At 49.6% G+C, this 14,959-nt stretch overlaps 1 protein-coding gene across 35 annotated transcripts in view; it reads left to right on the top strand.

Moving 5' to 3' along the window:
- The window catches only part of ASPRV1 (aspartic peptidase retroviral like 1), a 133,258-nt gene that overhangs the window by 103,242 nt on the left and 15,057 nt on the right, over positions 1-14,959 (top strand). For 26 of the 35 annotated variants that reach the window (XM_063713639.1, XM_063713645.1, XM_063713622.1 and 23 more), the window contains 2 exons: positions 1-531; positions 3,148-11,879. The exon at positions 1-531 is cut by the window's left edge and continues 2,861 nt beyond it. The exons of 6 other annotated variants lie outside the window; for them this stretch is intronic. The gene's annotated coding sequence lies outside the window, so the exon portion shown is untranslated. Of the gene's footprint in view, positions 532-3,147; positions 11,880-11,907; positions 12,630-14,959 lie in introns of those variants that run through there. 3 more of the 35 variants (XM_063713624.1, XM_063713620.1, XM_054548103.2) reach the window with 3 other exon arrangements.

A 14,959-nucleotide genomic window follows, 5' to 3' on the forward strand; every position in this document is an offset into this window, starting at 1 on the left:
TGGTGGCAGCCTTTTTGTCAAATAAAATTTTATCAGAATACACTCAAAATTGGTAACAGGAGAGCTGTTCTGGGTACAGAGAGTGAGGGGAACCTGTGTGTGACCTCTTGCTTCCTGACCCCTCCCATCCTACTCCAGACTCTTCTGCAGAACCCCATGTTGACCCCTGCTTTGAGGTGGCAGCGTTAACACTACTCTTTGTTATAAGCTCTCGTCTGGGGCAACTCAGGAGAACATAAGTTCCTTGGGGAAGATTTCTGTTTGTTTCTAATTGTGGTAAAATATATATAACATAAAATTGACCACTTTAATGATTTTTGAGTGTACAATTCAGTGACATTAAGTATATTTACAATATCATGTAACCATCAACACCATTCATCTTCAGAACTTCTTCATCTTCCCACACTGAAACTCTCTACCCACTAAACACTAACTCCCACTACCCACCGAACATTTCCCTCCCTGCAGCTCCTGCAACCACCGCTCTACTTTCTGTCTCTATGAACTTGACTACTCTAGACACCTCATGTAAGTAGAATCATAGAGTATTTGTCCTTTTATGTCTGGTTCTTTCACTTAGCATAATGTTTTCAAGATTCATCCATGTTGTAGCATGTGTCAGAACTTCATTCCTTTTTACGGCTGAATAATACTCCATTGTGTAACTGTACCACATGTTCATCTGTTCAGCCATGCGTGGGTGCTTGGGTTGTTTCTTCCTTTCAGCTATTGCAAACCAATAATGCTGCTGTGAACATGGGTGTGCAAATATCTGTTTGAATCCCTGCTTTCAGTTCTTTGGGGTCTATACCTAAAGAAATGGAATTGCTGCATCGTATGGTAATTCTATGTTTAACTTCTTGGGGAGCCACCATATCATTTTCCACAGTGGCTGTATACTACTTTACATACCCACTGGCAATGCACACAGATTCCAGTTTCTCCACATTCTCCCCAGTGTGGCAGGGGTTTTAAACCTCTTCATCACGGGTGCACCCCCGGAGACTAGGGCAGTGCCTGGCACATTGTAGGTGCTTGATAAGTATTTGTTGGATGAATGAATGGGAGGCCTTGGCCTCAGAGCAGATGTACCTGGGAACTCTCCTACCTGAAGGTGGCACCCAGTCAGTAAGTGTCCTACCCACACAGGGTCCCAAGACCTTCCCATTCCAGTCCCTGTTCAGCTCTGAGACAACCATCCTTTATTTGTTATTTATTTGTTTATTGAAACAGGGTTTCACTGTGGTGCAGGCTGGAGTGCAGTGGCAAGATCATAGCTCACTACAGCCTCAAACTCGTGGGCTCAAGTGATCTTCCTGCCTCAGCTTCCGAAGTAGCTGGGACTACAGGCATATGCTGCCCGGCTAAATTTTTTTTTTTTTTTTTTTTTTTTTTTTTTTTTTAGAGATGAGGTCTCACTTTGTTGCCTGCACTGGTCTAGAGCTCCTGGCCTCAAGTGATCCTCCTGCCTTGGCCTCCCAAAGCCCTGGGATTACAGATGTGAGCCATCACCCCGAACCGATTTTTTTTTTAACATGAATGTAAAAGTCCATCCAGGGCAAAGATAAGTGTCAAGAGGCCCAGAGGAATGGGACTGAAGTGTCAGGGGCCAAGGACAGCCCACCGTGGGTTTCCTGTGATCCTGGGGCTTGGCTATTTGGACCAGGGATGAGGGATAGGAGAAGGGAGACAGGAGATGCCCAGAAGGATGTAGCCTTGGGGAACATCGTGGCTTCTGTGTCTGGTGCTGTAGTGAAAGAACCAGGAGGGGCTGGCGATTGGCCTAGGGGTTTGCTGTGTTTCAGAACTCCTCCTCCCAATGCCTTCCCCTCACTCAGGCCAGACTTCTCACCCATTCCCACCCCTGCATCTTCATTCCGGCTGTTCCCTGATCCCTTTTCCGGGAGCAGCATTCCTACTCCTCCTTCCTAACCCAAGGTGGCTCATCTCTCAAAGCCCAGAGGAAGGTGCACATCCTCTGCAGGGCTTTCTCCACAGTTCTAAGCCCCTCTCTGCCAGGCCTCAGACCCCACAAGGCAAGGCAGGGGTGGAAAGTATTGCATAGCATGTGTTGTGTACTGTGCGACAGGACGCCTCTTCAGCTCCAGCCAGAGCAGGCTGAGAGTCTGCCCGCTAAGTGACCTCCCAATCCTTTCCTACTCTCCTGGCTCACAGTGAGAGGTGTGCACAGCTGGAACCCCAAATGGTGTCCCAATGGGTGTGATCAAAGCAGACACAGCAAAGTGACACCTGGCCCAGCAGGGCAGCAGTGAGGGCCCCCTAGAAAGGGGTCTCATGGTTCTCCTGTCCCCCACCATCTGGATTAAAGGGTCCCCAGGTCCTGAAGAGGAGCTGGTACTGCTATCAGAACCCAGGGCAGCGCCTGTGGTCTGCTGCATGGATGAGGGTCTGGGAAGTTGTCATCCCACTTCCAGTGTGGGCTCCCTCCTGCTCAGCACTGCTGGGCTGGGGACACAGACCTGAGTTATAGAGCGTTTATAGGTGTTCCCACGTGGATGTGCTGGTTTGGGAGGCCTTGACCTACCCCAGAGGGCAGCCCCTCATGAGCAGATTCCATTCTGGGCACACTTGTGTCTCTCTGGGCGAGGGGAGTGCTCACTGCTGCTGAGCGGAGGGGTTGCTGGGGAGGACCATTCCCCCTGTTAGCTATACTACCCACTGCCATGTGTCCTGGGCCTCATGTAGATAGAGTTGCCCATGCAGGAAGCAGGCTCAGCTATGAATCTACCTGAGGGCAGAGCTTTCTGCACTTGTGTCTTTTGATTGGGATTCATATTAGATGCCTTGCTTGCTTGCTCATGGGCAGGCGTATATGGATGGGGACATCTGTGTCCCACTCGACGGTCTGACAGGCCCCCTGCTCTGAGTCTCTATAAGTCAAGGATGACTGCTTCTTTCTCTGAGGTATTCCCCCCGTCCCGACAGTGAGTTTTTATTACTGCTTGCCACATAGTCTGCGTTTTAAGTCTGGCCATTCCAAACTTCCCCTCCAAATTCGATGAGCAGTCTTGCCGACTGTGATTGCACAATGCCGAGACGGGTGAGCAGAAACGGTTGTGCTTACGTAGGTGCGTGGTTCTTTGTGATTTCTGCGGCTAACACTGCCATCTGCTTCATGTCCAGGTCTGGGTTCCATGTCTGTCTGAGCTCACCACCTCGTCTACAGCAGTCTGTGACCCAAGGTAGTAATTGCTTAATTGCTCATGGCTCTCAGGAGCCAGAAAGTTGTATTCATCTTTCTATCCTGGACCTGCACAGGAAGTCAGTGCCCCATATGCATTTGTTGAATGGAAGGAATTTTAAACTTCTTGAAGTTTCCCTTTCTTACCAGTTCTATATCTCAGCCCAGCCCAGAGCTGAGCCCGTAACAGGGCTGATGGGTTGGCCAATGGATAGGACTGCTGAAAAGTTTCCTAAGTCTAAGTGGATTTTGATCCCCAAGGACACAAAGAAACCCAAAGGCTTGACTCAACCAAGTATCTGGAGTGCCCGTTGGTGAAAGGCCAGGCCCCATCACATGTGAGCCATGATCATGGGACCATGGGAAGGGGATTTGGTGAGATGGGAAGAATGTGCGTCATGAAACAAGGGAAGGACTTCGCATGAACCAGTGGCGATCAGGTACCAGGAAATGAGGAGTGTGGCTGACTCAGCAATCTGTCCCTGAGGTCTGATTCCAAAAGAAAGAGAAAAAAGAGAAAGAAGGAAAGAAGGGAAGGAGAGAAGGAAGGAAGGAAGAGAGGGAAGAGCAAAGAAAAGAGAGAGCGTAGGTTTGGAAGCCAGATAAAGCTGGACCTGGGCCAGGCGCTGTGACTCACGCCTGTAATCCCAGCACTTTGGGAGGCCGAGGTGGGCAGATCGCAAGGTGAGGAGATCGAGACCATCCTGGCTAACACAGTGAAACCCTGTCTCTACTAAAAATACAAAAAATTAGCTGGGCGTGGTGGTGGGTGCCTGTAGTCCCAGCTACTCGGGAGGCTGAGGCAGGAGAATGGCGTGAACCCGGGAGGTGGAGCTTGCAGTGAGCCGAGATTGCGCCACTGCTCTCCAGCCTGGGCAACAGAGCGAGACTCTGCCTCAAAAAAAAAAAAAAAAAAAAAAAAATGCTGGACCTGATAGGAGTTTGAGACCAGCCTGGCCAACATGGTGAAAACCCGTCTCTACTAAAGATACAAAAAATTAGCTGAGCATGGTGCCAGGCGGCTGCCATCCCAGCTACTCCGTAGGCTGAGGCAGGAGAATCGCTTGAACCTGGGAGGTAGAGGTTGCAGGGAGCCGAGATCGCACTATTGCACTCCAGCCTGGGTGACAGAGCAAGACTCTGTCTCAAAAAAAAAAAAAAAGCTGGACCTGAATCCCCTTTCTATCTCTTTTAAGTGTGGATCTCTAGACATGGTCTCTATCTCTATGTCCTAGTTTCTGCATCTGTAAAACGAGAATTAGATTAGATTAATGTATGTGATGTGTCCCACAGTGTTCTCAGCACATGGTAGAACTCAGTGTATTCATGCTGTAAATAATGGGGATTATTATTACCATAGCTCAGGTTTTGCATGAGGTATCAGTTTGGATTTAATGAACTTAAGCCAAAAAGAGCATTTATTTAAAAACTTCTGGCGGGCCCGGTGGCTCACGCCTGTAATCCCAACACTTTGGGAGGCTGAGGCAGGTGGATCACCTGGTCAGGAATTTGAGACCAGCCTGGCCAACATGGTGAAACCTCGTCTCTACTAAAAATACAAAAATTAGCTGGGTGTGGTGGTGCACCCCTGTAATTCCAGCTACTCGGGAGGCTAAGGCAGGAGAATTGCTTAAACCTGGGAGGTGGAAGTTTCAGTGAGCTGAGATTGCACCACTGCACTCCAGCCTGGGCAACAGAGTGAGACTCTGTCTCAAATAAAAATAAAAATAAAACCTCCTAGTTCATAGAGTTGAAGAAAGGGTTGAATCCCAAGACCTCAGGAAGGCTGGGAAAGGAGGGACTGGGGTTTCAGGAATAGGAAGACTGCTTCTGGGCAGAGGCAGTGCTAGTCTCCTTGTGTGACCTCCAGGTTCAAATCTCTCAGACAGTCTTACTGGCTGGCTTGGATCCTGTGCCGACAGCCCCACCGGGACCATGATGGAACTGGGGGAGAAGTAGTTCCCCCTCAGAAAAGTGAGGTGCTGTCCAGAATAAGGGAAGCAGAAGTTGCTGGACAAGCAGAACCATTGGCCACCGCACATGAGAATCCCTCACCTGCCCACCTCCACACCAGTGCCCGCTTAGGCCCTTCAGGTCAGCCCTCATGTACAGAACTGTGTAATTACTGCTCCCCTACCCTCCCCCATTCCTCAGATTCCGCCACCAATTTTAATTTCAACACACCATTTCCCTGCCTGCCATGTCCAGCCCAGCCCAGCCCAGCCTAGCTGGGCCCGAGCAGGAGGTGGCAGCTTTGCCCAAAGGGCTGCCCTGCTCTGAGGCCTCCTGCCTTCTGGTCCCTCCCTGAGAGTCCCAGGCCAAATCCTCACCTGCTCTTCACAGAATTCCCTGTGCCCTAGGGAACAGAACTCAGGCCAGTGCTGAAATCCCCATTTGCTTCTTCCTACTTCTGCCTTTTCAAAACCAGCTCTTCTTTTTACTTTGCTCTTGGCCAAATCCTGCAAAAATGTGTTCATGGGGAGGCCACTACAACTTGAGCATCCAGTACAAGAGGCTCCAATGAAAAGAAGACAGAAATACTCAGGGTTCCAGCCAGGCACGGTGGCTCACGCCTGGAATCCCAGCACTTTGGGAGGCCGCAGTGGGCGGATTGCCTGAGCTCGGGAGTTCGAGACCGACCTGGCCAACATGGTGAAACCCTGTCTCTACTAAAGATACAAAAATTAGCTGGGCGTGGTGGCGCACACCTGTAATCCCAACTACTCGGGAGGCTGGAGCAGGAGAATCACTTGAACGCTGGAGATGGAGGTTGCAGTGAGCCAAGATCACACCACCGCACTCCAGCCTGGGTGACAGGGCAAGACAGCATCTCAAAAAAATAAATAAATAAATACTCAGAGTTCCAGAGGCCCCCACAGGGTGAGGGGAGGGGCCCATCTGCCAGCCTTGCTAGCCCTTTCTGCTCCAGGGTTCTGACGCAGCGATGCCATCTGCTCAGGGCATCTTAAAGGGCTTCCAGGTCTGAGGGGCCACACTTCAGAGGCCTAAGGTTTCGTGGTGACCAGCTGCAGGCCTGAGAAGGGGGGAAGCAGCCTCCAGGACTGCCCAGCCTGCATGACTGTGTCTTCCCTGCTCTGCTTGACGACTCCTAGTGCCCAGTGTCCTCCTGTCCTCACCCAGGTGCGTCTATTCCATGAGGCACCACTTGCCACCAACCTTTCCCTTTCTTTTTTCTTTAGTACAGCTGGTACCTCCTGTGCCTCCTCCCCTTTCAGCTACCCATATGGCCAGAAAGCTCTGATCAATTAATTCCCACAGAGGTGGTCAATTTAAAAATCTTAGAAAACTTATTTTTTGAGACAGGGTTTTGCCCTGTCACCCAGGCTGGAGTGCAGTGGCAGGATCACAGCTCATTCCAGCCTTGAACTTCTGGGCTTGAGTGATCCTCCCACCTCAGCCTCCCAAGTAGCTGGGTCTACAGGCATGTGCCAAGAGGCCCGGCTATTTTTTTTTTTTTTTTTAGTAGGGATGAGTCCTCTCTCTCTTGCCCAGGCTGGTCTGGAACTCCTGGGCTCAAATGATCCTCCTTTACAGGCATGAGCCACCATGCCTAGCCTTAATAAAAGAGATTTAATCACAGAGTGTCCACTTCAAAGGGTAGCTCTGAAGAGTAGATCCTTGTTGTAAGGCCTCCTGAGCATTGCAGCTCTTGTGCCTGATGGATGGATGGATAGATGAGAGGGAGGGAGAGAGGAAGGAGCCCGTAGGGAGAGATTTGCAGTTATGATCACTTCCTCAGGGCCCCTTCCATCATGCAGATGGCCACCTGCTCTGCCGACATAGACCTGGCTCTGGGGGTACAGGCAACTGGGCTCTACCAACCTGTGCATCATTTAAAAGTAGAGAAAATAGCCGGGCGCGGTGGCTCACGTCTATAATCCCAGCACTTTGGGAGGCCAAGGCAGGCGGATCACTTGAGGTCATGAGTTCAGGACCAGCCTGGCCAACATGGTGAAACCTCATCTCTACTAAAAATACAAAAAAATTAGCTGAGCATTGTGGCATGTGCCTGTAAACCGAGCTACCCAGGAGGCTGAGGCAGGATAATTGCTTGAACCTGGGAGGCGGAGGTTGCGGTGAGCCGAGATTGCACCACTGCACTCCAGCCTGGGTAACAGTAAGACTCCGTCCCAAAACAAACAAGCAACAACAACAAAGAAAACCTTTTCTCCTGATTATAAACATATTTCTTTGTGTAAAAATTTATAAATGCATTTAGAAGAAACTATGATTCACTCTAATTATATGATCCATTTGTAACTACTCTTAATATATGGTACATAGTTTAAAAAATTTTATTGAGCTTAAAGTGTATCTAGTTTTGTGTCCTAATTATTTTGCTTAACCTTCTATTGTAAGCATTTTCCACATCAATAAATATTATAATGTAATACTTTCTGGACACTTTCTATCATCACTGGATGCAGCATAATTTATTGAATCTACTTACTGTTCTTGGACATGTAGATAATTTTCATACTTTTTTGTGATTATCACAAGTGGTGCAATATCCTTGCAAGTAAAGGATGTCCATCTATTTCTCTGATAAGTTTTAGATAAAATCTTAGAAGTGAAATTCTGGGTAAAAGAATATGAATTTTAAAAAAGACCTTTTATTTTAAAATAATTTTAGGCCAGACGCAGTGGCTCACGCCTGTAATCCCAGCACTCTGGGAGGCCAAGGTGGGCAGATCATCTGAAGTCAGGAGTTTGAGACCAGCCTGGTCAAAATGGAGAAACCCCATCTCTACCAAAAATACAAAAATTAGCCGGGCGTTGTGGCGGGCGCCTGTAATCCCAGCTACTCGGGAGGCTGAGGCTGGAAAATCACTTGAATCCAGGAGGGGGAGATTGCAGTCAGCTGAGATCTCTCCATTGCACTCCAGCCTGGGTGACAAGAGCGAAACTCTGTCTCAAAATAAATAAGTAAATAAATAAATAAAATAATTTTAGATTTATAGAAAGTTGCAAAGATAGTAGAGAGAGTTCCCATATATCTTTTATCCAGCTTCCTCTAACATTCCTATCTTACCTAACCAGGGTACATTTGCCAAAACTAATAAACTAACATTGGTATGATACTGTTAAGTAAACTCCAGATATTTTGGGATTTCAACATTTTTTCCATGAATGTCCTTTACTGTTCTGGGATACATTCCAGGATAGCGTGTTGTATTTAGGGTGTGAATATTTGTGAGACTTCTTAGATAAATATACACATACATACACATTTGTACATATGTGTGTGCATGTACACATGAAAGTCATATAAATTTATATTCCCACAAATAGCATTGCAGGGGATGAGAAAAAGACTTTGCCAACTTAAAAGAGAAACAGCAACAATAACAATGTGGCTTTAGTGGGCATTAATTTATTGCTAATGAGTTTACGGATTTTTTCATCTGTTTGGTGGCCAGTTGCTTTTCTTTGTTTTTGATTTCTCAATCACCTGCAGGAATTTTTGTCAGTGTTTAGATCTTTAGCTTCCACTCAAGGTAACACACAGCCAGAGTAAGGTGAGCATCTGGAAGCTGTGACTGGTGCTGCATGCCACTAAGTCACTGAAGGGGCCATGGGGGAGGGCAGGCTGCCCACGTGCTCCCTGTACAGACTTGGTTTCTCCCTCACAGGCCTGCCCAGGGCGGTGGAACCTGGCGACAATGAGGCTTCCTGCTCTCTGGGGCAGGCCAGCGGCAGGGGGATATCTCATTCTATTTTCTGAGCCCTAGTTTTTTCACCCATTAAATGGGCACAATTTAGGCCTGTTCAGGTACTAGAAGATGATCGTGAAGTCACTGTGTAAAGCATCGTACAAGTGGGTGGTGGTGTTGTAGAGAGCAGTGTGGTGAAGGGGACTGAGCAGTGCTTCATGTGGAGAGCGTGGAGCTCAGTCCACCAACCCAGGTGGCAGGAAACGCTCCTGAAATCAACTCAGCTCTAACTCTGAGCTCCCATGGTGCCTGAGGAGGAGGAAACTTCATCTTGGTCATTTTTAGGCCAGTGAGGGTCACCCCAGAATCCAGAAGGTTGCCCAGAAATGTGGACAGGCAAGGGGCCTATCACTCTCAAGGGCCTCACGAGGCTGAGACTCTACCCTCAGGCCATTTTGGGGGCCTTTGTGCCCAGTTTGAGGGGGGACCCCATGTCCAGGGCTGGCCTCCCCACCTCTGTGTCCTGCCCCTCCCAAAGGGACATAGTACAGGCCTCTGCCCTCTTCCCACTCCCCAGTTCCTTCTCCCCTCTCTGTTCTCATTTTCTCCCAAGACTCTTCCCTCAGAGACTACAAGGAGCCCAGACACTGGAACAAAGAGGCAAAGGAGAGAAGGGCCTGGGGTGGCTTCTGCCTGGTCCTGAAACTCAAACGTCCCTGGCCAGGCGTGGTGGCTCACACCTATAATCCCAGCACTTTGGGAGGCCGAGGCAGATGGATCACGAGGTCAGGAGATTGAGACCATCCTAGCCAACATGGTGAAACCCCATCTCTACTAAAAATACAAAAATTAGCTGGGTGTGGTGGCATGCACCTGTAGTCCCAGCTACTCAGGAGGCTGAGGCAGGAGAATCGCTTGAATCCAGGAGGTGGAGGTTGTGGTGAGCCGAGACCGCACCACTGCACTCCAGCCTAGTGACAGAATGAGACTTTGTCTCAAAAAAACAAAAACAAACAAAAAACACGGACCCTGCAACAGGGACACCCAAAAGAGGACAGGTCCAAGACCTTCTTGGAATGGGAGGAGGAGGAAAAATGCAACCATTGAAACACACATGAGTATCCAAGGAAATAATCTGGCCACACAGAGAAGAAATATGAAGAAGATACGGCCTCTTGTCCAAATGGCACAGACCTGCCGTGTGGCCTCTGACAAGTCACCCATCGTCTGAGAGTTTCCTCAGTTGTGCAATGAAGGGGACGGTTCCATGATCTCTGAGGCAGCCCAGCTCTCCTCTCCACAGGCTGCTACTACCTCGGAGGGTGCGAGGTTTGCTTCCGGTGTTCGGGGCCTTTCCTAGTCACTGCCTCACCAGGACACCCTCACCCGCGTCAGGCTGGGAAAGAGCTTTCTTAACCTTGTCATGCCTTGCTGTGGCCTGTCGTTGGTGTAATCTGTGAGGGCTTTTGTAGCTCCGCGTAATCATCAGGGTGAATGGGAGCTAGCTCTGGGTTTGGCCTAAGGCTGTTATGCGTTATCTCCTTTAATCCGCATAACTGCTTGATGGGCTGGGCCTGTCGTTTTCATTTTATGAAGGGGAAAATGGGGCCCAAAGTTGTTTTCCTAAGGTGGCCTGGTGGGTGAGGCAGTGCTGGTCCCACTCTCAGACTGAGCTCCCTGGCCCTCTGGATTGTGTCCCCTCTGTGGGGCAACTATCCAGGGATGAGTGTGTGACCACGCTCAGAACCAGCCTGGGAAAACTTTCCCCAAGGAGACTCCCCTGGAGGCTTGGAGGGGTGGAGAGAGTCTTGGGAGAGTACAGAGCCCCCTGGGGAAGAGGCTTCTCTAGGGGTTGGAGCAAGCATTTCTCAGAATGCTGGGATCACTGCCTGGCCTTAAGGCCCAAGACTGCCAGCACGCCCACCCTGCAGAGGGTTGTAGCCAGAAACAGGCACCTGGCCAGTTGCATTTGTGCAAAGGAAGCCCATAGGGCCGCAGCCTGCTTCCTTTATGGGCTGGGGCAAGGTAGGGGATGTCTGAGTTTGAATTGAGTGTCTAGGGGATCCATACCCACACTTGTCATTCACCACCCAAGGGCAGGGACCCACTTCTGGGGCTCATGACCTAGAGGACAGGCCAGACAACCTGAAATGACACAACTCAGGGTGACACCAACAGGTCCCACTGGCTACCTTGTCACTTCCTTTTCTTCACTCCCCCCTCTGGAGTTACTCTTACTTCTAATTTCCACTTTGTGACCCTCCAAAGATGCATTCCACCCAACTTTCCCATTGAACTAGTGAGGAAATGGTACTTTCTGTATCCAAATCTTAGCTAAAACCAGATTTGGGGTTATATTGACTAAAAAATCATTTAGGGCCACGTCTTTTCATTTGTATTTATTAGGCCCCTCCTAGGTGGTAATGGGCCAGGTAGAGTGAGAGTACAGTAGAAACCCAAGACATGAAATTATCCAGGAAGGTCAACCTTCATTTTACAGATGGAGACATGATAGTCCAGAGATGCAGAGGACCTCGCCCAAGGTCACGCAGATACAGGGCCAGTCTTGGGTTTGGAACGTGAGGTTCCTGCCTTTCAGCCCTGTGCTCTTTCGACAGCATCTTACACAACTTACAGAATGGTGGGGGAAGCAGGAATCGCACCTGCAAAACAATGACGGAACCCTGAGGGGGCAGGGCTCCCATTGCTGGTGACTTCCCACCCACAGTGGCTGCCAGTGCCTTTATGTTGTTTACTTAAATGTACTTGTCTGGAGGTTGTCATTTTCTTTTGAGACACTGGGAATTCCCATAATTTTTTTAAAAAGTTCAGTAAAATTGAATTTCTACATTTTTGCCCAATTTTTTTTTCCTTTTTATTTTTTATTTTTTTTACAGAGTCTCACTCTGTAGCCCAGGCTGGAGTGCAGTGGTGCAACCTCCTCCTCCCGTGTTCAAGTGATTCTCCTGCCTCAGCCTCCCGAGTAGCTGGGACTACAGGTATGCGCCACCATGCCTGGCCAAGTTTTGTATTTTTAGTAGAGACGGGGTTTCACCATGTTGGCCAGGCTGGTCTCGAACTCCTGACCTCAGGCGATCCACCTGCCGCGGCTTCCCAAAGTGCTGGAATTACAGGCATGAGTCACCTTGCCTGTCCCATTTTTGCCCAGTTTGTGTCTCCTCAGTGTATGAGTGTGTGTGTTTTGTGGGGGGCACTCTGTTCCTATAGGTTGGCCTGATTTGGGACTCTCTCTGTGTGTGCTTTGATGGGGGCACAGTGACAGGAGATGGTGGAAATAAGGCGTGGAGAGGCCGTATTGTGCCATCATACCTCACGAGGACACTCTGTGCCTGGAGGGGGAAAGGGAGGGGGCCAGCCATGCCAGGCTGAGAAAGGGCTTTCTTAACCCACAAGTGTACAGGCCTTGAAGGCTCATGACTTAGGGTCATTGTCACCCATTCATTCATTCACTCAAATCTGGAAAGCATTCAAAAAATAATTTTTAAAAATCATCTCTGGGGAAAAGTCTGGTGTCAGGCTCAGAAAGGATTTGTTTCATATCCAGAGCCATGTCTGGGTTGTGTTCTCTGCTATCGAGGAACCCGAGGGCTCTCATTCAGCCTCAAGGGCTATGGAAGTGACTCCTGGTAGGTGGCTCCAGCACTGACTCTGGGCCCTCAGGGTCGAGGTTGCGGTGAAGACCGCGATCCGCATCGCCTACTGCCCCAGATCGGATTGGAGGGAGCCAGGTGAGCATGAGGAGGAGGCACTGTGGGGCTGGGCCTGGCTTCCAAGGAGAACTACAAGAAGACCAAAATCAGATTGGGATCTCATGGGAGGGCAGCACCGGGTCTGGAAGGGAAGCCTTTGCCCACCCGGCCTCTACATGGACCACGCGGCCGGAGGGTTGGGCCTTCCAGGGCCATGCACCTGGGAGGGACAAGGCTGGGTGCGGTTGGGTCACATGTCTAACTTGTGTTCCTTTGAAGCTGTGAGTTGGACAGATTTTATCTTGCTTGTTTTGACCCTCTGTGAGCTAACAGCTGGGGGTGGGGTGGGGAAGGGGAGGACGGAGAGCAGTAAGCGTGCTGGTTCTTCTTTTGGTCTGTTTAGCAACTTCCCATGACTTTTGAGCAAGGAACAGGTGTAACCCCTTGCACCCTGAGGTGTGCAGTTGCCTACATATGCCTGTGGCCTCAATGCCATGTAGAAATTGTCCCTGGTTCAGCCAAAGCAAATTCAAAACCAAAAGCAAATTCACTGACCACGGGGGGAAAGAGTAGGGGACATTAAACAAGCAGCTCTGCCTGGCCCTCCACTCACATGGCCATGAGGCCCGTCATTCAGCACATCATCTCGGCCCCTACTGCGCGCTGGGCACTGTGAGGAGCTTCTGCCTCCTGTCTCCTTCATGCTCCACTCCTTTCCCCTCCATAGCTCAGCAAGGCCCACATTCTCCCGGTGAAGCCACAGAACCACAGGGAGAAATCCATGGACTTGGCCTCGCTCTCTAGGCGGGTGAAGTTGGTGGCAAAGTCTCTTGGCAAATTCAAATTGTACTTGCTACAGTCTTTTCCTCAAGTAATTCTGGGTGCTTTCCAAACTTACCAGTTCCCTGAGGTACATGGGAGGAGGCAGGGAAGCTTCTCGGGGGAGGAGCGGCACCGGCAGGGAGGCCAAGGGGCAGCAGTGCCGACAGGGAGTCAGGTGACGTGAAAGGAAAGGTGGGTTGCAGGCTGGGCTCTTGCTGTCTGTGGGCTCCATTCAGAATCCCCCACTTCACCTAGGACACTCTGGCCTCCGTCCAGGCATCACTGCCATGGAAAGCCCAGATACAGTCAAGTCCTTCGTTAAACACCTGCCTCCACATCCCCTCTAGATCCTTCTCTGTCCTCAAAAGGAGCAAGGAGCTCTGCCCTTCAAGGGAGGGGCTGGGGGCTTTGCAGCTTTCTGTGCCTCTGGCCAAGGCTGATCCTCCTTCCTCCTCCCTGAGAATCCAGCCTTAGCCTGGAGTGATCCCAGAGGAATATGGGTGTGGGAGTTTGTCAGGTGTGTGACCCACAGTCGGCTCTGGGACCCCTGCCCCAGGAGCTCTGGAGGACTGTCAGACACAGCTTGTTGCAGGGAAGCTAGTTGACAGAAGATGTAACAGGAGCGTGAACATGCCATCAGCCCATGCCCCGACCTCCAGGAACAGCCTAGCCTTACGGTTCCGTGCCCTCCTCAGCCCAGGGACTCTGCACCCACCCAACAGTTATTACCCAAAACTATTTCACCTCTGCTCTAAACAATTCCAAAATCCCCATCCTCTGATCCCAGCCTTCTTCCTGTCCAGAGTTGTCATCCACAACTCCTGCCACCCCAGGGTGAATGGCGAAGCCCTCCACCAACATGGCAGCCCACAGAGGAGCAGACTGGAGAGAAAGAAAATGAGTTCAGTTTCGCTGATAGATCTGAAAAGTATACATTGGCCAGGGCCATCAGGTGTTTGGAGAGCCTTTTGAGGGCCCTGCTTCAAGGAAGAGCTGGGCTTGGGGTTCAGATCCAGGTGTGCTCAGATCATACCAGTTCCTATGAGCTGATTGTTAAATCTTCAGGAATTTCGTGAACCAATGGTTAAACCCAGCTATTATGAAAAATTAAATTATAAGTTAAATTATATACTTACAATTAAATGAATTATATTAAGGCAAAAATAATAAATTTTCAAAAACCATCACTTCCTAATAATTTTTTTTTTTTTTTGAGATGGAGTTTCACTCTTGTTGCCTTGAAACCTCCGCCTCCCAGGTCCAAGGGATTCTCCTGCCTCAGCCTCCTGAGTAGCTGGGAAAACAGGCATGCACCACCATGCCTGGCTAATTTTGTATTGTTATTAGAGACAGGGTTTCTCCTAGTTGGTCAGGCTGGTCTCGAACTCCTGACCTCAGGTGATCTGCCCGCCTCGGTCTCCCAAAGTGCTGGGATTACAGGCATGAGCCACCGTGCCTGGCAATAATTTTATATTTTATTATTCTTTATTCTTTTAAGATTATGTGCATCTATTACATCTGTGGAAATACTATATAATGTTGTGTTA

The sequence above is a fragment of the Pongo abelii genome, chromosome 12 (assembly GCF_028885655.2).
Source record: "Pongo abelii isolate AG06213 chromosome 12, NHGRI_mPonAbe1-v2.0_pri, whole genome shotgun sequence".
NCBI lineage: Eukaryota > Metazoa > Chordata > Mammalia > Primates > Hominidae > Pongo > Pongo abelii.